The sequence below is a fragment of the Andrena cerasifolii genome, chromosome 2 (assembly GCF_050908995.1).
Source record: "Andrena cerasifolii isolate SP2316 chromosome 2, iyAndCera1_principal, whole genome shotgun sequence".
In the NCBI taxonomy this organism is placed as follows: Eukaryota; Metazoa; Arthropoda; class Insecta; order Hymenoptera; family Andrenidae; genus Andrena; species Andrena cerasifolii.
This window is the reverse complement of record NC_135119.1, coordinates 10103328-10130586: the sequence shown is the minus strand read 5'-3', so window position 1 is coordinate 10130586 and position 27259 is coordinate 10103328. Positions and strand designations below refer to the sequence as shown.

Sequence of the window (27259 nt, the reverse complement as noted above, 5' to 3'; positions counted from 1 at the left end):
AAAAGTAGGTATCTGTAAACATTACGAAGTTAGATATTTGTTATACACAGTGAAGTTGTTGCAGAACTGTCTGTAGGTAATATTTAGAAAATTTATATATCTCCTTTGTAGTTGCATTATTTCAAATCGGGATTATGTAATAAATTAATCAGTGAAATTAATTGGAATTATCGCCCTGTAGGAGTAGTCCGTGAGGGTGAACATCATTACACACAGTTAACAATAACGATGACTAAATTTATTAACAATGGTACTGAAATGACAAGATTTCTGACGAAGAGAAACTTAGTTGATCAACATCGATTCACAAAATTAACCATAGCTCTGTCAATTTTAAACATACGGAAATGAAATTTAGAGGACATATGCAGAAGAGAACGAAGAATCTAATTACGCGTTTTGCATCCAACAGCACCTAGAATTTTCATTTTACCATTCCGGTGACTATTTCTTTTAATTTAGAACTCGACTGGGGGATGCAAAAATTTTATCGTTGTGCACCGCTACTTAAAATGGACGGTAACTACTTAATTACCTCGCATTATGTACCGAATTAATCATTATTAGTCTCGTGTTTACACAATATTCCTCTTATCTCGCTTGTAATTTCTTAATGGCTATTCATCGCACGTATATAATTTAACCTGTTTTTTTTTGTTGTTTTGTACGCATTATGGGCCAACTCGCGAACGTAAATCGTGCAAGTATTACGGCATTCTTAGAATGCTTGGACGTCATAAGTATCTCACTCGACGAAAATTTATAGGATATTCAGGGATGATAAATCGGTTTCTAGCGTACAAGGGAAAGTACTTATACGCTAATCAGTCCATCGCGGGCATTAAAGTCCTGGTCGTTTAATGCAGCGCGGGGGGAGAAAAATTTGGATATTGCTATTAAGCAGGGGTAACGATAATTTCGTCTTATTGCTGGTAAGAATTTACGGGAGTGCTTGCTTCACCGACAGCATCCTTTTGTCACGTACCTATCTCGCGGCGACTCGCTGCTTATACCCCGCCAATTTTCTTGCCGCCCCTTCTATCTGCCCCTCGAACTGCATTCCACCACTCCAGGCTCGTGCAATGATCATTACTCTCTGCGTATAATTTAAACAACGCGAAAGTTAAATGAATTGCGGTATGTAAATCGACGGGATCTAAAAGTTACTTTGAAGTGGGTATATATAGAAGTAAGTACAAAGTGGCGTCTGTGAAATGCAAAATTGTGTCGCGTATTAGTACGATCTGAAGCGAACGATATTTTTTTATTCTGGAATATGCAATACGAAGCGTAGAAACTGTGGATAGAAGTCAAGTATAAGCAGTTCTATTTTGAGAATCTAAAAGCCGCGCATTCGTGTCTGCATGCACATCTTGAGCAAACGGACGTAAAAGACCGTCGGAAATTTTTATAAAGCGACGCATTAGAGCCTGGAGAGCCCTCCAGATCCCCGAAGAGAGAAACCGAGTTGGAGGAACGACAACTCGAGTCGAGGTTGACTTCGAGTGCGCACATTCGGCGTCAGTTTTGTTCATTCGAGTCTCCTCAGGATGCAGGATGTCCTTTTGGACCATTAAGAATGGATAGGATCGTCTCAATCTCTTTCTAAAGTACTTTGTAGGGTACTGTCGATGCGGAAGGGTTAAAGAAAGAATGAAATATCGAGAACCTTAGGTGTACTCAGGGAAAACATCTCGAGCCTGCAAATAAGATATGGGAAAGGTAAAATGTAGAATAGAATATCAATTTTATCGAAGACAATATTTTTCTGGCGCACCTAAACTCCAGTGTCTAGAAAAAGAATGCTACTCTCGTGCTTGTATTGCAGATTTAAGGGATTATGCCTGCGAGGTCTGAAACAACATGTGTATTCGGAAATTTTTGGGGGAAACGCTTGAAGGCTTTTTTAATCAAACCTTTGTGCATTCGAAAGTGTACATGTTAAATTACTTGTAGTAATTGTTGCGATGGCGAATATAAATAAATGAAGAATATATAGTTTGCGGTGACCACTGTAATTTCTACCTGGTTCATCTGAAATAAAAAATTCGTGGGAATTTTGCTAGTATATTAGATTACCTAGTCCTTAATCAGCTTCTCATAGCAAAAGTATCGATTTTCGCCACGGAATCGCTGTCATTTTTCCTCTGTAAAATGAAAACTACGCAACGAAAATAAAGAAGCCATGATTAAGGACTAGATAATCGAGTATACTAACTAAATTTGGTCGAATTTTTTATTTCCGATGAACCAGGTAAAAGCTACAGTGGTCGCCGTAATAAAAGAAAACGCTGCCGGGAGATCGGATATAATTCCATTATTTATTTAGATATCGCATTGCAAAAAAATCTACAAGAACGTTAAAATATGTACTTTCGAATAAACAACTGTTTATTTAAAAAAAGTCTTCAAGTTTTTAAAAAAAAAATCCCGAATATACTTTTGGTTTCAGACCATACAGGTAGGTATAACCCCTTAAGGTCTACTTAGTATCTCCGCACTCAGTAGGTACTACAACATTTAGATACTACAACATTCAACACTACATACACTACTCTATATTACATATCTACATTCAACACAACTTTATATATCGTATCTCCATTTTCCCGTCGAAAGAGAATAGTCGCCAAGTAATCTCATAATATTCAGTCCCCAAATGAAAAAGTACCTAACACCTCCTCCACACCTCTAATTTCCATCTCCTATTCCATCCTCCCTTCACCCTTGCACCCCCGAACTATGCACGCAGAATTTCCCGGCGCGTCTGCGTGAACGCGCTCGAAATCTGTTCGTCCTCGCGGCCTCATCTTTCTCCGTTCGATGACTTAATTGACTTGGGCCCGATGGGGGCCAGTCCCGACGGGCACGGAAGCGCGGGACGTTTTAATTTCCAAAGCACCGTGGAGAATGTGAAATGGAGTTTCAGCGGCCAGAAACCGGCTGGCGGAGTCTGGACGCGAGCGCGGTTAACCGACATGATGCTTCACAATCGCGAAGGGCCCTCGGACGCGCGAACGTGGAACGATTTCCCGCGGACAAGTCCACTCTCCGCGTGCCAGCCTTCTCTTCCTCTCTCATTTGTCGCATTTGCAACGCCTTATGGCCGAGCACACTTGACCGCGTATGTCGACCACGATTCTCGGCGAACCGAGGTCGAGCTTCGCGGCCAGAGATTTTCTTCAACTGAGCCGGCCGCAGCGTGATCCACTTTTGGTTCTTGCTACTTTCGGCTCGAACGATCTCCCCCGATGCCACTTATAACGACGTCGATTCGCGGAACCTACGTGCCAGTGTCCAATTAGCTCCTGTTTGGCCGGGGTCCATTTTGACTCACCCTGCGCATTTATGAAGCTACTCGCGTTATTCCTTATCCGCTAGTATCACCTCTTCGAAAACCTAGGGAGCTTGGATTACAAACAAGTCGAAATTTAATGTACAGGTTATTCTCAAGTGTATGTGTTTTAAAGTCCTGACTTCGGGAGTGTAGAACCTTGCAGTGAGTGGTGAAAAACACATCCGACGACTTCTACCATCGAAGGTATCGATTTACAAACCACTCGGGTGGGTATCAACAACTTTTATACGCATCTCCGTTTCAACCGCAATACCACTGTCGTTTCTACTGTTCCCCAGGGCTTGGGACTTGCCTCTGTATGTGTTTCGACTCCCAAGAGCGAGTCCTCAGGTCGGGAACTTGCGAATTTCAAGCCTGCAGGGTGTGCAAGAACGGGATAAAGAAAAGTGTACCTATGTTTGGTGGTTTGCATCTTCAGAGACACCTCTTTGCAAACCACTAGACTAGGTTTCCAGTCGCACTCGCTACATCTCCGCAGAGTACACACTCTTAGCAGCTTCAGCTAGGTGCAACGTCGACTGGTGTTTCTAAGGCTGAACGCATTCCATTTGAATGGCCGGGCGCGAACAGTCGCGACGGTCTCGTGCAGAACACAGACCGGGCACCTGGGCACGTGAGGTATATACGCATGTAAAGCAAACCGTGGCTGGAAACACACGCGATCGTCCGTCACGACACGTAGCGCGGTAACCGGGAAATCGTCGATCCGCTGTTGAAGCCTGAAATTACTAGATCGTAAAGGTAACTCGGTACCAGCACGACGGAGGCAGTAAGTGCTCTAAATTCACTTACGAGGCCTAGCGTAACGGCGCAAGATCATTGAGCGGATGGGCAAGAACGCCGGTGCACGAACAAGCTTCCCCTAGAACGAAAAGCATCGGGCCCCGTGCACGCATCCGTGAACACGGGACAGAGAATGTTCTTCTGGCGAGCTTGGGCATTAGCATGTTCGATCGTGAATCGATCAGGGGTGCCTTTGTCCGAAGATGCGCTTGTCAACTGCAGAGCTTGTGGTAGGATAGGAAATAATAAAGTAGCAGCAGTTTACCAGTAAGTAATTTATTAGGAACTACGATTTCTTGTGCTTCTATTAGAAAGTTTCAAGTACGATGTGCTCCATGGAGGAATACTGGGGACGTGAATTGGATATTAGTCTAATGAATTTTTATTCCAATGATCTCGAATACAAATTTATTTGTTACTAGCTTTACTACTGGGCTTCGCCCGAAATTTAGATTCTGATTTTATAAAAAAAAAATTTTTTTTAGATATTTTTTTTAAAATGATCACATTCATCTGGATTAGTCAGGCCTTCGCCCGAAATTTAGATTCTGATTTTATAAAAAAAAAAATTTTTTTAGATATTTTTTTTTAAAATGATCACATTCATCTGGATTAGTCAGGCATAATGAGCTGAGGTACGTTTCGTGATCCCAGAGTTTATCCTTCGAAAGTTTTTAGGTGACAGACAAACACACACACATAGAGAAGCTTCCTGCTTTATATATTAAGATTCTCGAATCACTCTATTTTATTCGAAATTTTTATTCGAAGATTATTCGAAGAAAAGTTTATTTAAATAATGCCCAACTCTGCTTGGGAGTGCAAAGGGTTGAAATAAGAGATCTTGCCGCGTCCATTTAGTAACCGAAGCATTTCACTGACAAGGGAACATCCCGAATCCGGAAATTCAAAAAACTCTGAAACTTTGTGAATATGTAGGGAATTTCCTCCTCAGTACAATGCGATTTTTGTTTGCCGCCCAAATTCACTCTAAGGTGGTGTAATTGACCCCTGAAAATCCGGTAATTTTCCGATTTTCTATTATAACTCGTGAACTGTAAAATATTTTTTTACCAAATGCTAGATCCAATTAAAAGAAGTAACTTTTGTCTTAAAACTCTTTTTCTATCTCTTACATTTCGCGAGTTATAGCACAAAGTCGGAAAATAGCCGAATTTTCGGGGGTTAATTTCACCCCCTTCGAGTGAATTTGGGCAGCAAACAAAAATTCCGTTGTAGGGAAGATGTCCCATTTACTGTCAGTGTCCCTATTACTGCCACTTTATTTATTTCACTTTAAAAAAACGTAACGTATAAAGAATAGACGTATAAAGAGTGTACTACAATAATAAGAAGAAAAACAGTCCCAATTTTGAGATAAATTCTTTTTTACACTATTCTTTATACGTTGCGTGTTTATTAAGTAAAATAAACGAAGTGGCAGTAATAGGGACGCTGGCAGTAATTGGGACATTTACCCTAATCAGGAGGAAATCCCCTACATATTCACAAAGTTCCAGAATTTTTTGGATTTTCGGCTTCGGAATCTTCCCTTGCGAGCCTTCATCAAAAATATTCAAACGCGAATTAAGTAGACATCTAACATCTGAGTGTCAACAAGAACGCGGTTTTTTGCCTCAATTAAAATTGAATAAAAGAGAAGAGAAAAACAGACCAAAATTGTATTAATCAAGTTATCGTTTCAAGATCAAACCAAAGGATCCTCGACTTCCAGAACAATTTTTTCCCACAATCTCTCCCCCCCAAATTAAATACACCTAAAGTGGCTGCTTCTTACAAAGCCAATCAGGCTAAGAGCCTCGTTCCACCGATACGATTAAAGAACAGGACAGCCGAAAAAAACGAGCGGCAAGCAAGAAGGTAAATAGACCATGGGTTCGATCCTGCTCAGCTTCCTTCTTGCCGAGCAAAAAGGGCGATCGATCGGCGGTGGCCAGGCACGTCCAGCGGCCTTGCGAATCGGCCGTGGCGCACGAAACCGCGGGACGATAAGAAACGCGATCTAAACGATGTGTAATCGTTAACTAATGCGAAACGAAACGGGGCCCGATACCTTATAAATCGCCGTTGCCGTGCACCGAACACGCGAGATCGGCCTGGGGATCGTGAATTCTTTATTGATCGTCGGCCGCTTCGCTTGCGCTAGGCCCTCCATAAATTGCTTCTGTAAATAGGGTTCAGAGAAATTGTTGTATCTAGCGTGCACTTAATCGTTCGCGTAGCGAAAGTGCAAGTACGCGGCAGCGATCGCTCGGTGTAACGTTTCGTTCGCCTTAATCGGTATTCGAAACCCGATTCGCGTGTAAGGGAAGAGGATATATGTATGGGAATCGCGACGCCGCGAGTTGCATCCCGCGTCAGCTTTCTAGCTGGAGATTCGATTTGGATTTTTCTCTTCGTTTCTGTTGCTTTTGCGAGACTGACTGGCGAAGACAGAGGCTTTTGCGGTCATTTCATTTGCAAGGTATTTGGTAGGTGTTGCGTTATGGGCGGAGACAGTGTTCCCGATTTCTCCATATTTTTTGCTTCTCGAGAAATCAGAAATGAGATCGTATTTCTTGAGAATCCTCGAGAAATTGAAAAAAATATTGAAAAAAAAATTATATTTTTGGAATAACGTTTGATAATACTTATCAAAAACGCAAGAGAACTTTAACTAAATGATTGTTCCTGTCTAATTTATACGAAACTTGTGTAAGTGAAATAATAGATATTAAATATAATTGGTAAATTTATTTATTTAATACAAAATCTGTACAAAGCGAAACATTACCTTTTGGTTTTAAAATTTATTTTTAAATAGCACAATGCGTCTAATGTAGTGGCAGCGAATCTGTTTCTTTTTTGTGGCAAAATCTTTTACTCTTATATTTTCACGTTTTATATATAGCTACCTTGGCTGTTAAATGAAAAAATGTGTCTTTTAACCATTTTGGAAGAAATTCTGGACATGGCGTCTGAATTGTAAAAGATTACTTCCACTGTATTCGCAGACGTTGCACAATGTTCCTCGATGCCCGCCATTCTGCGGAGCCCTCGCATACAGAATAATTAATACGCTCTGTCTAAAAGCACGAAATAATTTACGTAATGACGCGGCTGGTCTTTTATGATGGCGCTAATTAAACGAGGCGCTTCCTGAACGCGTACGCGCACGCGCGCGCGTTCATCGTCTTATCAATTAATTGGACCATGTTAAGTGGAACGGGAGCTTGGACGCAGAGTGACCGTAATAGAATTCGCTTATTACGCGATAACCAATTAATTCGAGGCTCACTTTTATCGAACCTATACGGAATATTCTGATGATAATTACTCGGTAATTGAGCATTTCTGATACTGAAATAGAAGGTTAAATTAGAGGGTTGTAAGCGACGAAGCACGTAGAATGTTGAGAAAAATGTAATTTCATAATAAGAACGATGAAAGAATGGGGGGAAGTATGTTTGATAATGAACACGTTCCATTTTCGAAGAGGTTATCATCCGCGATTAAAAGCTTGGGAAGCGATTCATTATCAAGCAAGATATGCGCATAGAGCAAACACGCGGTGCAAAATATAATCGAACATTATCTCTACGTACTCATTCGTTTTTCACGTAACTGTGAAACGCGCGGTACATCGTCTTTTAAAAAGATACCAGGAAACAAGCCGACCAGATTAATTTAATACATGCTTCGAATATCAAACTGTACCAAGGCACAGTAGAAGCCTAAGAGCCTTTTCGCATCAGAAACTTCAGAGGAAGCTACATTCACACATTTTCAGCCTTCACTTTTCCAAAACTAAGGTCGAAGCCAGATAGGGTGGATGCACCATGTGTGGCCACTTCTTAAAAAATATAATATTTTTCCGTGTAAGCAATAAATGTAGGAGAGAGCGGGGACAAACGTAACAGCGTCACGAAAGTAACACGCCATCTGCCCACTTCCACAAACATTTCCAAAACGTTTGCTTTACACAGTTACATGTGTACACCCTAGTAGCACAAAATATTGGTTAAATATTTTTTCCAAATATTAAAGAAATATTTTTTTAGCCACACTTTTTAATATGAAAAAAATGTTGATTCCAAATATTATATACACATACTGAAAATGTGAAATAAATGTTTAGAAAATATGAACTAAATATTCGAGGAATATAAAAGAAATATTTAGAAAATGTAAAGCAAATATTCTGGAAATGTGAAAATTATATTCAGAATTTCAAAATAAATATTCAGGAAATGTAAAATTAATATTTAAAAAATATGAAGTAAATATTCAGAAAATGTGAAATAAGTATTCAGAGAATGTGAAATAAATATTCAGGAAATGTAAAATTAATATTTGAAAAATATGAAGTAAATATTCAGAAAATGTGAAATAAATATTCAGGAAATGTAAAATTAATATTTAAAAAATGTAAAGTAGATATTCAGAAAATGTGAAATTAATATTCAGAATTTCAAAATAAATATTCAGGAAATGTAAAATTAATATTTAAAAAATATAAAGCAAATATTCAGAAAATGTGAAATAGATATTCAGAGAATGTGAAATAAATATTCAGGAAATGTAAAATTAATATTTAAAAAATGTAAAGTAGATATTCAGAAAATGTGAAATTTCCTTCCTTCTTACCCTTACTACACTATGACATTACACCTACCTTTGTTATACCCCAAGGCACATACCAGTAATCTCGTATGGAAAGGCCCTAAGCACATTGGCGACCCAGAAAACGCATTCCCGAGACAGTTACAAACACTGTCGGTAGCCGTGGTCGAGTGAAAGCGAGCGTGTCGCTGCTCATCTATTACTCTTTCTGCCAGGCTCGTGATTTGTTGAACTTTCACGTCCTCGCTCGTGTGCAAGCGTATTCAAGTGCAACACGTTCGACCGCTGCAGAAGCTCGCGGTGGACCTTGCGTCGCGTGGCCAGCACGGCCAGGAATGCAGCATTAAACAAACAGGACCGTCGGACGGGGGAAAATGCGATTCGCGAATATACACCACTGCGGTGCAGCCGTCTGTATCACTGTTTTCACCTTCCACGTTTTTTTTTACCCCCGGCGCAGCTTCATTTGCGGTCGCTCCAATTGTGGTTTCGGAGAAATCGGTTCCACTCGTTGGCCAGGGAACAAGGGGGAGATGCAATGGTGGTTAGAAGAAAGTTTAAAATGATACTTTGCTACGCGTCTGCCAGCCAACTTTAATATCAACTCTGTTTGCCACGTTGGTAGCGATAGTTTGATTTGGGGTAGGGCCGGCCACCCGGGCCCCGGGCCGTACAGGGGCCCTAGAAAACGGAAGAATGAGGAAAAGAGAAAGGAAAAACAAAAAATGAGAACGAAAAATTCGTATTTCATTGAAATTAATTTAATTTTATAAACCTACTTGAATTTCAATTAATTGTGGTTGTGGTGACTATACCATGGTATGCGACGGCTGTTAGAAAGTAACTTAGAATATAATTTCTAATATAATAACCTAATATTATTAATGATATGATATAGCAATAAAAATCCCCATCTCCACAGAATTAGCAATTTCACATTGACAGTACATAACCTGCCAGGTCTTGAATCTAATCATCCCCATCCCCACAGAGTTACCAATTTCACTTGCAGAGCTTCCGCCTATTTAAATATGCTCTCTTGGAAATCTCCCTATTACTTGCCAAGCCTATTACATAAGCGCACGAGTCCAGTCATATTGGTCCGCAATTAGCTCGCGCAGAAAATAACCAGGAAATAATCCAGGATGTCCCCTATCCGAGGCAACGACTTCAACCGCATGAAAGACGGTCGAGGGGCTCGCCTAACAACGAGGTGTCGCCGAAATGTAAAAACTCTCGGACCCCACCCTGCTCGTAACTCTTGCCGGTAATGATACGTTGTCCACCTAATTGCCACGGCCAAGAAATTAGAAGGGAAAGGCAAATGGCAATCCGAATGTAGCTTACGCGAAAGTCGGCTAGGTCTACGTGTGCACCCGTTGCTCTTTTCAGGAACGTCGATCGAGCATCAATCAGGGCAGCCAGCGTGGTGCTCGTTAGTAGAAGGCATGGTACACGGGTGGAACAAAGTCCAGGGGAGCCGAGCCGAGTCATAAGTCACGGAGCAAATGACGTTTCGCTTTTAATGTAGGTCGATAACGCGGCCGAGGAACTGGCTTTCCGTGCTTCCGACAAGCCGCGCTCGCTTCCAAGATGTATCGATCGGTGGACAGTTACTTCTTTTTCCCCCGTGGATGATGAAGTGGACGTGTCTGGCCCTGGAATGTCGGCTTTGACATAATATGGTTGATTAGCGTTGCTCGCCGCTGGCTCGAGAATTTTGTCGGCCACGTCCTTTATTCAATTGCCTTGTTTCGCTCATACGAACGTAATTCGGTGGATGGTAATGCTTCGTTTCTGTGGGAGCAGAGTTCGGCATGAGCTGAGTAAAAGATTATTCAGGTATAATTGACTTATGTTATTAATAAGTTCATTTTTTTATTCGTCTAATACATTTTTCGACTTTAACTTCAACTGCAACTTTAACTTTATTCCACACATGAATAATTTTGTTAATTTTTATTCGTTACTCGAAAGTTTTATTTAAAAAAAAAAATTTGCGCATCTCTGGGTGGGAGAGAAATCAGTGACTTGGGACCATGGGAGGGAAATTAGAATTGACGATTTAAATTTCGAGACGTATAGTTTATTATTAGTCGCTGCGTTTAGAGAAGGTAGAGCTTATTATTCCAGCTTAAAGGAAAGTGGAGTTCGTTTAATTTTCTTCAAGTTTCAAGGTAGACGATTTCCTAGAAGGATACGAAATTCCTAAGTGGAACCTGAAAAGAAATTACAAGACTCGAAGAAATGTAATTTCTGACTTTAATCCACGATTAACTGTTCGACCGTAATCGCGTTTCAGACGCGGTAAGTCGCGCCTCTAAGAGACCGTATTTCGAAGACTGTAAATTTCATTAAGCGACAGCGGGAAGATAATACGGCCTATATGCCAATTCGTTTAGTGCATTAGAAATGCCACTCGACGCCTTTTAAGGGCATTATTACGCCACACCGTGATTCTCAGCGCACCTTGGTTCATTGTATGTTGAAGCTCGTGTCTATTGTGTCATAGGGCGCTGGTAACTAGCAACAGCGTGTGGGAAAGAGGAAAAATAGCAACGCCAGAAATAGGCCGCGCTATGGAGGCTAGGCACAGTCGTTGTTCGTGTTATTTTATCGGCAGGTTGTCTCAGAAACACTGTAGATTTCGAAATTACGGTCGTTAATTGTACGGTGTTAAGTAGCGGCTGTTCAGAAAGAAACGAACATTGTTTCAACATGGGTTTGTAATGTTCACTTTAGGATATATCAGATGTTTTAAAAATCTTTGCGCATTTCGCAGCGCACAGTTGTGACGTTCCATTCGTTTAAATTTCAAAGTGATTTCGTGTGAATTTACTTTCCTCCTCACGAGCCTAAATTCGGCTCACTGAGACTGTTTCATAGATATAATTTTTATTCCATTTTGGTATTTATATTTGTTAATTATTTCGTATTAATTGTACTATATGTGTTTTTCGATATATCTAGAAGACAGGATTGGTTATACAGTAGCATATTAAATATTTTAAAATAAAAAAAAAGTATATTGAGTGTAACGGGATTTGAACACGCGACAGCGCGGGGGCTGTTCGACGCTGCGCTCGGGCGCGTCACGAGAGACATTATCGACGATTGTTTAGCGTGTAATTAGTTTTTTAACTTGATTAATGGTGTCGATGGTAGAGTGAGTAGGTGCAAAAGAATTTGTCAGAAGTGGGATTCGAACCCACGCCCTCAGAGAGGACCAGAAGCCTCATGGACCCGTCGAACGGGCAAGGTATCACCTTGAGTCTGGCGCCTTAGACCGCTCGGCCATCCTGACATTGTGGAAGCCTATGTCTAAATTCATAATGACAAGTTACGAGTTGCATATAGTTTTAAATATGCCATGAATGAAAACACTTGTGTTATACGTTGTGATCATCAATGAGATAATTAGAAAAATTATTTAAAAATATCTTTGCTTTCAATTTTCTATATACATCAAAATTACTAATAGTGATTTATAAGTATGGTACATATATCACCTCAAAACTTTAATGGTTCACATTCTACTGGGAATAAATATATTATCACTAGCGTCCCCCATCTAGGCCTCGCCCGAGATATTAGCGTGACTAATTCATGTTTATTAGAATTAATATCTTTTAAGGAAATTAAGTGTTTTGAAGAAAAGCTTGATTTCCTCGTAACATTTCGGGGAAGATAACATTCTTGGTATAATGATTTTCTGACATTAGGGTGAATTGTTATTGCGCATCACCTGCCGGAGCAATGATGGCAAATATTATCCATCGCTCCTATTTGAACTTCTCCTAAGTTAACATATCTAGTTAATTCCTGGATCATAATTCAGTGCAAACCTTCCGGTAACATTCACTCTTATAAGTCCAGGATTTACCAGTGTATCTTAATATATAAAGCAGAAAGTGTTTTTGTGTGTTTTGTCTGTTGCCTAAAAACATTCGAACGGTAAAAACTCAGGTGGCAGGAAATTTCTCCTAGCTCATTATACCTACCTAATCCAGATGAACGTGGTTATTTTCACAAAAATGATAAATAAATAAAAAACAATTTTTTTACCAAATCAGAATCTAAATTTCGGGTGAAAGCTGAGTGGTAAACAGTGTTACCAACCCTACAGATTTTTCCGTAGATCAACGGATTTTTCAAAGGGGAATTCTACGGAATGTTGAACTTTTCTCTACGGATTTTCAAAAAACTGAGTTGGCAACACTGGTGGTAAAAGCTAGTATTGCATACATCGAGCAGGTGTGGACGGATCTTGACAAATTTGATCTCACCCGGGGCATTGTAACAACCACACGCGGTACAAATAAATCTGCAACAACAATTTGGAACCGTATGATCATTCTAACATATATGTCCGCGGTAATCCACTTCTCGAGCGAGAAAGTGCACGAAAAGCTTCGCCATCTGGTGGTGACATCACGGTACTGCTGCGGGCGAGGTATCGCGCAGGCCGAATACGCGCATGCGCGCGAGACAGACTGTCGTATACACGGGTCACGTGGTCTACAAAACAGCCGTACACTTGAAATGTTTACACATAAATTACATGTTAATAACGCGTTTATGAGATATGCTACATAGCCTATGTCCATCCTAGAGTATGCACGAATAACGTGTTAAAATTTGAGGAAGATCGGTTCAATAGGTCTTGAGTTTTGTGCGAACATAAAAATCGGCTCTCTCTTCATATAATAGTATAGATTCGTGCATTTATTATTACGAAAACAAGTATTGCGATATATTTAGTAAAAAAGTAATAAAGGTTGAGGGACCTTAGTATTAATTTTATTTTAGCACGCAGAGTTTTGCGCAAACACTGTAATCGCAGGAATCAATCTAAGATCGTGACGTTGAAATAACTCGAATAATATCCGTGCACACGTGTCTCGCAGATGAATCTCTTCGCGCATGAAATAAATTAGCACCGGTTTGTCTCTTGGAGAACTCGATTTCGCGGAACTCCGATAATGTACGAGCGATCGATGCATAGTAACGGAGTCGATTAAAGTTAAAGCCAAACTCTTTATCCTTTAACATTATAAGATTTTAGTTTCGAAGGTAGTTAACGCGAAGGAAAGGAAACTAATTTCGAAATTAGTCGAAGTCTTCAGTAACGCCGAAGTAGCATCTGGAAACGAATAAAGATTCGATAGTTTTTTTTCAGGCATTAGTTCCAATCCATCACTACCAATTCCACTCATTCTTATCTGGTCCCGGGACCCGAACTTCGTTCCCTCCGTCAATCTGTCCCAAAAAGAAGAACGTATGAAAGGGAACAAGGGGCAGAGATACTATAAATGGCTCATTGCCATGGATCCACCCATATAGATCTTGAAAACCGGATATTTAACCCTGAATCCAAGTGTAGTATCTGCTTCATTCGTCTCTAAATACCTTTTCATTCCATTATATTACTTCGGAACCAACATTTGAACCACGCAATTGCTACCCTCTTACAAAATACCTTCCTTCCCCCAAAAATCCACTGTGCAGTAACTACAAAAGCGATGTCCGGTAGCTAAAGTAGCTACAGTACATTTTCAAGGGACGAAGTTTCGCCAACTGACTTTCAATGGGGCAAGACGCCGTACTATATAGATGCATACACAGCAGATCATGATCATAAAGTCCCAAGACTCCACTGTTAGACCTCGTTTCCTCCAGGTCAACGTGTCTGACTGTAAAAGATTCCATTTGAAAAGAAAGATCAGTGGACTTCCTAGAAACGTTCTACGAGGAGATGACATTGGTCGAATCATCCGACAGTGGCGTTAGGTAGAACCGGTTAAATCAAGAGCACTAGGAGCCACCCACGAGTCCGACAGTGGCGTGGGAGCAGCGGAGGTGCCAGTTGGAGCGTCATATTTCGAGATTATTATACGATGGTCGTTAAATGGGGATCATCTAGATCCTAGCCCACCAAAATGCTCGCATCGAAGATGCGCGTGTCATTATGGGTACCCAGAGGACTTTGGCCCACAACCATGAGTCTAATTGACCTTTACCAATTTTATAAGGGTAAGTTGATTTTATTAAGTTGGGGTGACATCCGAGCGTATTAAGGGGTTCTTGGCGCCTAAATAATTTATCACTTTTGGGATTTTTTTGCTCGAGAGGTGTGAAATAAATTGAAAAGTTTATAATTGTATCTTGTTCTTGGGACCTTTATTCATATAAAAAGATTTATTTGACACACTTCTGAAGTATATTGCCGTTCATTTTCTGCAACCTATGCAACCTCCTTATCAGCATGATAACTTCGACAATTTACAAACTTTTTCATGAACATTACGTTGATCTATGTAGAATGACAATCTAAGGGCTGTTGGGCCATTTTTTGAAATTTTTAATTTTTAATATTTCTTTCACCATTTAAAGATCGAAATTGTAGACGAAAAATCGACTGCTTTCTTCAAAATGGCAAAATGTTCTTATTTTCTAAAAATTCAAAAATTTAGCCCGATGGCTCTTAGAGAATATCAAATAAAAAATCCTTCTATACACGTATCCCTAAAAGCTGGAACATTCGAAAAATGAAATAAATAAAAAATCGCATTTTAGCCCGGAACCTCCCCTTAACCCTAGACCGACACTGTAAAGTGGAGGAAGAATTCAGTATCATATATTCAGATACCTTTACGAAAGTTTCCATTATTCAGAAGGAGGTATTAGTTTTCGATTCTCCTTAAAGTATACAGATTTTTTTGTGAAATCCTTCGTTATTTAAAACGCCTGCAGGGTTCGAAGAATATTCCGGATTCTCGATAAAATATTTCACCGTTCAGGAGAAAATATCTTACCATTTACCGGAATTTCAGAGAAACTCTTCGTTGCCGAACACAGAGTGAGTTAAAATTCTATTCTCACTGACTCTCCTCATAGCTACCACTGTCGAACCAATTTTTTTCACAAGCTTTCTAATTAATGCCACCAAATCGAAGATACGTATCTACATACGCAGCGAAACATTTATTAGATCCCGGCCTGTGAATCTTGTTCCCCTGGAAAAAGAAGAAGCGACTCCGTTTCGCGGGGCTGTAATTGAAAGCAAGTACCCGCGCGGCGACGCGAACGAATTAATCCCCGTTGAATTTTTGCCTGCGCACCGCGGAGGACTGGTTTCGCGAAACGATCGCTGTGATTGCAATTTATTAGCAACGTTTACCGCGGGGTGACGATTCCCGGAGTGAAAGTGCGACGAACCGTCCGCGAAAAACGCTGCCGCGGCGTACACCGGGCACCGCAGCCGGGATAATTAGCCGTGAAAGTGTATCGGTAAAAAGCGCTGGCTGGGAGAAAGAAGAGGAACCTGTCCATTTTTCCACGGTGCGCGCGGTGGTGATCACGTTATCAATCTTCCGACTGCCACCGGGGCCGAGGAGAAATCGCCGTGGCTGGCGGAAAAACTGTCTCTAGCCGTGTCGTCGATACCCGATACCAGTAAAACCGCGTCGTACCTTTATCCAATTAAGTTGACACGCATTTCAACGTTGTCGCGGAGACACGGTGGTATTTTACGCCAGCGTGGCCCAGATTTCTCTGCGCGCTTTATATGGGGAAAAACGTGCCCCACGATCCGTAGGGCCGCCACTTAGCTACGCTAACATTTCCGCGGCGGTTGACATTTGTGCCCGACGGCGGGTGCCGAAAGGTTAGGGAAGGAAAAAGGATTAGAGGCGAGGGAGTCGGGAGGTTGCAATTTCTGGGAGCTGGGGAGGGTTCGGTTAACACATTCGAGAATCTTCAGGAAGCTTGAGGTATCAGTTTTAGGGTGATGTATACGGTAGTACTCTAGAAATGAGGCGCCAATACTACTTGATAGGATAATACAATTCAGGAAATTTCTATTCTTCCTGCATTTTTTTTTTTTTTAAATAGGAGCATAGGTAAAATAATCGTGCTTATGATTCCGTGGCAGGATTAATTGACCTCACCAATTTTCTACAAAATTCATATCAGTTTATTATCGAAGGGGGTGCAAGTACACTTCTTATATCTAAGATCGTAGCGCCCCCAGGATTTAATCTTGAGGGGAGCCGAGTTGGAGGGATAAAAATATTTTTAACGCAAATTCAATAAAATTCGTTAGGTGGTTATGCAAATTTATTTAATGAATAAAATTGCGTAATCACCTGGAAGCTGGACGGAATTTATGCGCGGGGTGGTAGTTCACGGTTTAGTACTATATAGACGAGTTTAGACAGTGCCGCGTCCAGAGGGGGGCCAAGGGACCCTGGCACCCCCAAGAAAAAGGTACAAGTAGATTAATGTAACCACGACTGAAGTAACTTAAGAGCGTGAAAAGTTGTAAAAAACAACGCTCAAACAAAGTAACTCAAGAGCGTTGTTTTTTACAACTTTTTACGCTCTTAAGTTACTTCAGTCGTGGTTACATTAATCTACTTGTACCTTTTTCTTGGGGGTGCCAGGGTCCCTTGGCCCCCCCTCTGGACGCGGCACTGTCTAAACTCGTTAAAAGTTGTAAAAATCAACGCTCAAACAAAGTAACTCAAGAGCGTTGTTTTTTACAACTTTTTACGCTCTTGAGTTACTTGAGTCATGGTTAAAAACAACGCTCTTGAGTTACTTCAGTCGTGGTTACATTAATCTACTTGTACCTTTTTCTTGGGGGTGCCAGGGTCCCTTGGCCCCCCTCTGGATGCGGCACTGTCTAAACTCGTCTATATAGTACTAACCCGTGAACTACCACCCCGCGCATAAATTTCGTCCAGCCTCCCTCTCTCGGTTCGTCGAATGCCGAAGAAAAGTGCAAGGGCGAACGCGTCCACGCGGACTTCCAGCTCGAGGGTATCTAACATCGTGTAGTACCTACTACTAATCCGTGAACAACCACCCCCCGCATCAATTTCGTCCGGCTTCGCTCTGCCAGTCCGTCCGATGCCGAAGAAAAGTGCAAGGGCGAGCGCGCTCACTTGGCTATCCAGCTCGAGGAGGCGCAAGAAAAAGAGTGTGCCTCTTCCTGCACCGTGACCGACACGGAATGTCGAGATCTCGCAGCTCTTGGCGATCAAACGGATGAGCGAATCTGCAGCCCCGAGCTGCGACTAGAATGCAGCCGCGTGCAGCGTATGCAAAGATGTTATGCGCTCTTGCGTCGGCCATGGCTATACTTACGGCCGGCGTTACACGAGACGCCGGCAGAGGTGAACAAACTCTCTCGTCTGTTTAATATTGCAATATGTATCCGTCTATATTCAGCTGCGCTTATTTCATTGCAAATAACTCCGTGGCTAATAGAAGCTGGCTTTCCAGAGCTACTCTGCGCCGGCAGTCGGAGGTAGCGAAAAAGATTGACGCTGGGAATAGTTGCAGTCTCCGTTACGTACGACAAGGCGAACTCTTCGAATGACATGTCGTATGATAAAAGCGACAGGGAGCAATACCGGTATCGTAGATTGACCTACCAAGGAAAAATGACAGCTGGGAGTGTCGGTGTGTTTTAATAAATTTGTAAAATCCGAAAACTGGGTTTTCAATTTTAATAAACTGGTTTTATATACTAGAATTAATATATAAGAATGAATTAATTATTTAATTAAAAACGTTTGACATTTCAACCTGAAATCGCCTCGGACACAAGCATATCGCAGTAGGTAACAGTTTACTGTAAAACTAATCTTCATGAGTTCATATTTTCGGAATAAAAATACTGAATGAAATAAAGATTTCTGATTTATATTTTGTACGGATTTTATTTACTTATTTTAGTTTTTTTTCATTTGATTTTGCGTGCAGTGTATTTTATTGCGTTATATTTTTGTAGATCCATAAATATTAAAGGAACTGAAAAATTGTACGGATTTTAGTTATTTAAATTATATTTTGTTTTGATTTTGTATTGATATAGTATATTTTAATGTGTTATATTTTTCTAATTCCATAAGCATTGAAAAAACTGAAAACGTACAAATATTTATTTTCTATTTTAATAATATTTTTTTGTGAAAATTCAAACACCGGTTCAACCGGTTTTTTAGAAATAGTGGAATTCGAAAACCGGTTTTTTCAAAAGTCGATTTTTGTATAAACCCTTACTGACCCTATTACCCGCAGTTACGTTATATTTATTTATGGAGAAATGCTAAACAATGCGATTATCCTAAGTAAAAAAAATATATGTACTCCGTATGAAATTTTTAGTTGTTCCTTTTAAGTGAAGAATTTGTGGTTTGGAGAGTGGGAAGAGGAAGGCGGGGTATTTAGTTGTTTGATTAAATGTCTGGAAACTTGGAATATATAAATCTCTTGTATGAAAGGAATATTAATCGTTTGTATTTGTTATTATTATTTTGAAGACGATTTGATGGTTAAATTGGTCAATTTAATTGGTGTTTTAAAATTCTGCTTCCTGTGGCATGGGGGAAGGTAGTGTTAAACAATTTCAGTGGTTTATTTCCTTGAAATATGTACCAGCTTCTGTGTAACAGCTGTGTAACAGCTTCTGCGATTCACACAGGTGCATAGAATAGGTGTACGGCAAGATTAAGGTGTTGTATTTTTGCCCGAGGTGCTCCATTCCCGGTGGACAGTTAATTAAACGTTAGATCGTCATTCCTTGGCCGCGAAGCTTAATTTTGCGCGTATCATACATTTTTTGCGATGTACGTGGTATGACAATGATACATCTCGAGCTTTCCGCGTGTCTTCGTGGAATTATTCATAGAGAAAGGAAACGAGCCGCGCCTTGATCGCAGCGACGAACGGAACTCTTAACTCGAATCATTTTTCACCTGTCATCGATCCAAATGAACCGACGAAGAAAAAGTAAGTATATTAATGAAGTAACATTGAAATACTCAGCATTTAAAGACAATTAAAAGAAAATTAAAAGAAAATCAAGGAGAATTAGCAGAAATCGGAAGAAATTTATAAAATTAAAGAAAACGAAACGAAAGTCAAAGAGAATTAGCAGAAATCGAAAGAAATTTATAAAATTAAAGAAAATCAAAAGGAATTAGCAGAAATCAGAAGAAATTCATAAGATTAAAGAAAATGAAAAGAAAGTCAAAGAGAATTAGCAGAAATCAGAAGAAATTTATAAAATTAAAGAAAATTGAAAGAAAATCAAAAGGAATCAGCAGAAATCAGAAGAAATTTATAAAATTAAAGAAAATTAAAAGAAAATCAAAAGGAATCAGCAGAAATCAGAAGAAATTCATAAAATTAAAGAAAATGAAAAGATGGTCAAAGAGAATTAGCAGAAATCAGAAGAAATTTATAAAATTAAAGAAAATTAAAAGAAAAGCAAAAGGAATCAGCAGAAATCAGAAGAAATTTGTAAAATTATACCTATACAATTGCAAAACACCAAATTCCCAGGAGCAACCCTCAAATTTTCTTCTACTGCTGTACTCATAGAATAATAAGCACCTACCTCCATTCCAGACCTCATCCTGAGATTCTCTAAAAGTATGAAAGGTCTCAACCCATGATAGGACGTAAACGAAAGTATTTGACGTTAAAGGAATCCTTGATGCAGCTCATAAGTTTATCCAAACTCCCTAGAAGCGTGTGATCGGTATCACACAGCGCAGCATGATATATATTCGAAGCAGGATCATTTTCAAAGATGATAACCACTTATCAGGCTGGAAATCCTGCGGCCTCACCGAGCCGTCTCGCTGCGTCCGCGAGATAATGGGCGCTCTGCTGCTGGCAACTTCTGACGTCGATTCTCTTTTTGCTCATAAATCGGCGGCCCCTTAGAACCTTCGATAAATTACTTTACGCCTGAATCGAGGGCTAACGTCGCGGAATCCCGGGGAAACGTGTGTATACACGTCCATCGACGTTGGTCCATGGGGATCGCGTTCGACAGCCTTAATGAGTCCGCCTCGCCATGTTGAACTCGAGCAACAAGAACGAAACTCGAGTACCTAAACGATGTCAATCTGAGGTGAGTCAGGGTAAATTCGACGGAAAGTTTGAAGAAAAAAAAACTCATACATACCTCGCTACATAATGCTTCCTTGCTGGTAAACGTCTCCCGAAATCGATATTTAGAAATAAGATTCTTGAACATCTTCTATTCCCTTCAAATCGCCTTTGCGATCTTAATACTTGTTCAACATCTCACATGAGAATTTAGCATTAACCTTTCCACTGATTTCAGCAGCTTTCTAACTCTAGAATCAACAGCCAATGCCTGACTTCCTTATTATAGAAATCAGTGTTTTAACCCTTTAACGCCCACCGTGACGTATGCGTCACATCATTTTCGAACGTATAGAAAAACTCGATAGGTAGTAAATAATTTTGGGAAACATCCTTTCTATGGTTATCCGGACGCTAAAGGGTTGAGTGATGGAGAGATGGGCAAGCTTTTATGGTCGAAGTAACTCCACGATTCTCGCGCAGAAATAAGGTTCGGTAAGAAATTTCCTTCGAACCCTGCCTAACTGCAGTTCAAGCATAGCGCACTGTGGACTCGTCTAAAGCCGAAGATACAATAGAAAGAAGAATAGGAAGCTGCAATTGGAGAGTTGATTTCGCGTCGATTCACCAGAGTGTATCCCCCCATTTTTCGGGCTTGGCGTATCTGCGAGGAGCCGCGTGTAATGACGCGTAATTGCACGATCTAACCACTTGTCAATTACGTTGTTATCAGGCCCGAGACGATGGCCGGCGAGGGTAAGACTGTACCCGAGATGAATCTGCATTATGCTGTTGCTCGAGCGCCTAGATCCGTCTAAACGGATACGGTGGAACTGGTTTCGACCTCACAGAACGTTTCGTCCGCGGTTCCTGGACTCTGCCTCGTCCTTAATCCGGCATGCAGATGCGTTATCCCGCGGAGGGAATCTCTCTTGGCCCTCCCCATCCCTCCTCGTCGTATTATGCGCCGGTTGGCTACCGTAAATCTGCCAGTAGGACCCACTGCTTGTCAATTATTTCGTTATCAACGCGATAAATCTCTCTGTTCGGCTGGACAATCGTCAATTGGCCGGTTATCAGGCCTGGCGAATCTGTCCGTGCCACTTGCCAGGTGTTCGTTACCTCGTTATCAGGCTAACCTACATTGATAACAGAGAAGGGAGCTGAAACGTGTCGACACGCAGCAGCGCAGAACCGATTCCTAGGAGATTCTTAGGTGGTTAGCCTTGCCTCGACGTAGTTACCATTTGGATGAAGGGGAGATAGCTCCGGAGAGGTTTCCTCGATCCACGGACACTCGAGTCAGCTTCGCAACAACAGTTTAATGAAGATACGCGTTTTACAATTAGAATTAGAGCCACACTTGGCCGGAGTTCTGACCGACAGAGATTCGACACGGTATCACGTTGGGGTTTATTGACCTGCTTGGGTTTGGCTGCAAGGGTTTTTATATTAAAGCTAATGATACGGTGGTGTGTTTGTGGGGGACGAATCGAGGGGGGGAATTTATGGTCCTTTTAGGTAATAAGGTTGCATCAGATATCACACTGACAAAGTGGTGGAAGTCTTCAGTCTTGGAGTTTTGGATTGCATTGGTGATATCATGCGTAGTTATTCTGGGCCGTTCTGAATTTGTTCTGGTTGAACGTGAAGGGAAAACACCACTGGGACGGTCGGAAAAGTAAGCCACCTTTATTAAGATTTTTTTCAGGAATAATTTGCATTCATAGAACATTCTTATTACCTACCTTTAGTGCGCTGTCTTAAGAGACTATATAAAAATAAAATAAATAGAAAAGCATCCATAAATTTTAATATATTAATTAATCTTCTAGACCCCCCACGCGAGCTGGTCGAATGTGTAACTCTGTCAAATTTCATTTCTTTTATAAACTATATGGGTGTAGTTTCCGTTGTCCATCTTATTTGCGGATTTTCGAAACTTTTCTTCTAAAGCGCACCATTTTTACGAAAATAATTTGTTTAAGAAATCGGTACGTACAACGAAAACTACACTCATATAGTTTATAAAAAAAAAATATAATTTGATTTCGGACCTGCCGTTCCATATTACGCAATCGACCAGCTCGCGCGGGGGGTCTAGAAGATTAATTAATATATTAAAATTTATGGATGGTTTTCTATTTATTTCTTTGTATAGTCTCTTAAGACAGCGTACTAAAGGTAAAAAGTTTCTATGAAAATTCTAAATTATTCCTGAAAATTTTCTTTTAGAAATGGCTTACTTTTCCGGCCGTCACAGTGGTGTTCCCCCCTAAGCTCTGATGGATCTCGTGTGAATGGTGTAATTTGTTAGTAGGTTGTTTGTTATCTGAAGTGGGAAGTGTACTAGAGGCAAGTTTAAAGCTTATTAAACGATTAGTGTACGTATTTGTTTATATGGTCTGTCTTCAAAGGTTGAAAGTTTCTTGACGAAGTCTGTAGGGCAGGGGGAGGTTTTCGTGAATTGGCAAGAATATCCTAGCCCAAGTGACGATTCTAATCTCCAGCGCCGAGCGGTCGCCAATTACCTCGTTATCAGACCGACTGTCAACCAGGTAACACGAATAATAGTAGGAGCATCGGCCGAGATAAATCCGTATCAGTTTACCGTGGCAAAGGTGCATTCGAGCACTGGTGGAGGAACTGGTTTTCGAGATAGTTCCTCCGCGTCTGAGAAGTGTGATAGCTCCTTCAGAGATTCTTCAAACTGAACAGAGACCGTTGTTCCTCAAGGTTTCAGCGAAACCATTACGCTTGTAATATTTAAGGCTTCCACGCCAACTATCTAACTATAACACTGAACAGGGATGAGAAGGGTTTACAAAGTTCAGATTTTTCATTTTATAAAAGAAACTCAAATATTCCTTCAACTCGTAAAAACTTTCACAAGTAATTTCACGCAGGATTAATACAATTATTCGGTGACTTGGGAAGCTACTTTAGCTGATTCCTCTTCTTTGGGCAGTGCAGAAATCGTTTCGGTTTGGAAAAAAGTATTTCTTTCGATAGAAAGACGTAGCTCTGCGTGAAAATATCTAGCGAAGAACTATATTACACTGCCATTGCCGGACTTTAGCATACTATAATATCAATTATTAGATCCTTGGAGTTGCCAACGAAAATATGAAAGCCATAAAAGCATCAGACGCACAAAAGGCTATTCCGAGTGGAAAACAATGCAGGAATAAACGACACAGAGAGTAATAGCCCCGGGCTGGATAATGTCTTCACGGTGAACCATGACTGTGCCAGGCGTTGTTAATGCAACCACGAAGACAACGACGACGAACTTGTGATCCCGGTCGGGCGTCGTGACCCGGCTTGCATTAAACTCTAACTTCTCCTTCACCTTTCTGCCTATCTCCCTTCCTCTCTTTCACAGTCGATTCACACCACCCTGATAAGATCAACACGCGCAATGGCGCGCGTCATAAATATTCCAACGAAAGCATGCGACGTGGGTGGATCGTGGATAGCAGGAAAACGATTCGCCCGAGTTCATTAAGTTTCGGGATAAGTGCGCTTGAAAACTAAAATTTCATTCCCGATCAACTCCCCAGAAATGAAAGTGGCTCACAGGCGGAAAATTCTGATCCTAATGAAACTAATAAAACGCAGAGTAATCCATATTGGAGTGTACACAGAGCAATTTCTTTCTCCCGAGGCAATTCACTCCGAGGGAGTGGAATCAGCCCTCTTAGATATTGAAATTTTAAACCCTTGCGGCACCAGAGAGGAATATTATAAAATTCCTCGAATTTTAAATTCTGAGGTATCGTCGGTGAATATTCAGAATATCGGTGATTACAATTTCAGAGTACCTACCTGTATCTGAAATTCCACTTACCCGCTAAAATGCGAAAGCGGGATTTCTGTAAAATAAACGAATTTACGTGCAACGAGCCCAGATCAGCTTCTTCCACATCTCCGCGCTTCTACTTCGTTATCAAAGTGTTGCGCGTTGTTATTTCAAGTAGCAAATTCCGTGCGCCGAGAGGAAGGATAGCCAGCGCAGACAAAGGCCCGTTCTACCCATGCGTGGATAGGAGTCGAGAGTCTGAGGGGGTTCTGGCACGAAATGCACGCGTGCATCAAATGCGCCAGACACTCAACGTGAGTTCACGTGCGTGCCTGCACTTCCTTGATCTCGACCAAGTCTCTCCTTCATTCCTTGCCATGGACTGACAGTTATTATGCGCTTAATCATTGTTTATCATTCCGCGGCGTTCGCAGTCCATATAATACCGGCGTAAGCACCGCGATATAGACCGCGTTAGCGCTTTTTCCACCAGGAAGAGGATTCCTCTTCTTGCGCACAGTTTCGCTCACCTTTCCAGCGCAACGGGGCAGCATTATTCGGATAAAATTCTCCCTCGATTATCGTCTGAATAATCCTTTCATCCAGGAGGATCCGAAGCCGAAGACACGACCGCTTAGATTTTTGCACACTCTTCTTCAGTCTTCCAATCGCTCACGTTGCTGTTACACAGCTAACTGCCAGTTTCGCTGAGCTTGCAATTAGATACGAGTCAGAAGTTTCATAAAGCTCTGTAATAAGTACCCGATCAGCTCTTAGCAAGTCAGAGGTTAGCGCCATTACACTCACCTCCGACACCTTCCTCGCTATCGACAGATTCAACTTTTTTATCCTCCCTCAAGATTTCACCTCTCCTCTCCGCCTGATAGACCCGCGCATCGCGTTACCTCTGCACAGGGACCGTTCAAAGGCGTCCTCTTGGAACCGATGCTCGCGCTATCAAGATATCTATCCAGCAGGAGGGCATTAAATTTCTAATCAGCGTTCCGGCGGTTCGTTAGCATTGGAATAGCGATTAAGTACCTGCGCCACACCGTGGCGGAGTATCGGCTCCGTGTAAAGCGTCGCCTAATTCGCATTAGATTGCCGGCAAGGTGAGAGTAAATCGTTGACATTACGGTTGACCTTTCGCAATGAGCCGAGCGCAAGAGCAGCGATTCCCGCGAATGTTGCAGCGTTGTAAAGACACCGCTAATCAAGTAACTCGGATCGCGAGATGAGATGCACACACGGCTCCTATTAGCCGGGCGGCGGAGAGAGGAAGACAGAGGGCGCAGGGCGGAGATCCGTGGATCGTAAATTGAATCCTTCTGCCGCGTGGCGAAAAATCGTGCTTGGTAATTGAGGAGGATCCGAGTAATTGGACGGGGTGTATCTAATTGACTGTCTATTTCATGCGAGGCGCACGTATTAGCGTAGTTGGGCGCCTGTTAGGCTCAGCATACGATTCTTCTCTTATCGAACTGGGGAGTTTACTGTCTCGGTCTTGTGATCGACGAGACGGTACAGTTTGATTTTGTCCGATTGGTATTACGCTTTGGATCTAAGTTCCTGAAGCGGGCTAGTTTTCAGGCGAAACGTGCAAAGGGTGGCACGTTGTGTTTAAAATGAATATCAATGATACCGGTGGCTTTGACAAAGGAACAGTTCGGTGGAAGAGAAAATTCTTCGGATGAGTTCTTTGGAGTAATAACATTTATTTGTTTGAAATCTGAAGTTCTGCTCTTGGACACTCGGTATATCGTCGGCTTGTTGGTATAACTGAGCAGGTCCACTTTCTTTTTAAAAAATCAGATTCTGAGATTTAGCAAATGCCACGTGGATTATGTTATAGTAAAGGCCCTCTGATTTCTTAAAAAAAGTGGACTTGGTCAGTTTTACCAACTAGCCGATGATATTATATGGACAGTTGGTAGAATGTTACAGTATAATGCTCCTTGTTTACTTCATTTGTGCCTGAATGGATTCCTTTGACTAATTGAATAAGCAGTTTATGTGACAGCTTTAAGAAAGAATTCCCATCTGAATGTACGCATCGCGAGTCTTTGATTCGCAAGATCCCGAACCCGAAAATTCTGAAAATTCTGAAACTTTGCGAGTACGTAGGGGATTTCGTCCTGATTGCAACGCAATTTTTGTTTGTTGCCCAAATCCACTCTAAGCGGGTGGAATTTATTAACCCCTGAAAATTCGGCTATTTTTCGATTTTGTAACTCGCGATCTGTAAGGGATCTAGAAAAGGTTTCAAGACAAATGTTACTTCTTTTAATTAGATCTATCATTTGGTGAAGAAAATTATTTTACGGTTCACGAGTTATAGCACAAAATCGGAAAATAACCGGATTTTCAGCGGTTAATTACACCCGCTTAGAGTGAATTTGGGCGGCAAACAAAAATTGCATTGTACTGAGGAGGAAATTCCCTACACATTCACAAAGTTTTAGAGTTTTGAAAGGTTCTGCTATGAGGCAGATCTTTGTGACAGTGTCTGTTTTAATCCGCGACGCTGTCAGCGCGCAGACTCGGTTCGACAATTCGAATTACACGAAACGTTTGCTTTCTTCCCCGAAAGGATACGTCCAAGTTAAGTAGCGTGTAAAATCGTTGCGCCGTGGCGAATAAAACAGAGAAAACAGTACTCGCGCAGCGCGAAGGATAAAGTAATTAAAACCGTGGCTGAAACCCGCCGGCGGGGTTTTTATAATTCCAGAGTAATTACTCCTTCAAACGGTGCTACCAATCGCGAGGGGAGCGTTTCTTTCTTG

The 27259-nt window shown here is 41.2% G+C and overlaps 1 protein-coding gene and 1 non-coding gene across 3 annotated transcripts in view; one reads left to right on the top strand and one right to left on the bottom strand.

Moving 5' to 3' along the window:
• Dgo (ankyrin repeat domain containing protein 6 diego) overlaps positions 1 to 27259 on the top strand; it is a 203419-nt gene that overhangs the window by 133750 nt on the left and 42410 nt on the right. The gene's annotated exons all lie outside the window — the stretch shown is intronic.
• Trnal-caa (transfer RNA leucine (anticodon CAA)) lies at positions 11952 to 12068 on the bottom strand. The gene is made up of 2 exons: positions 12031 to 12068; positions 11952 to 11996 (listed from the first exon to the last, which is right to left on the bottom strand). It is a non-coding gene; the product is annotated as a tRNA-Leu (tRNA).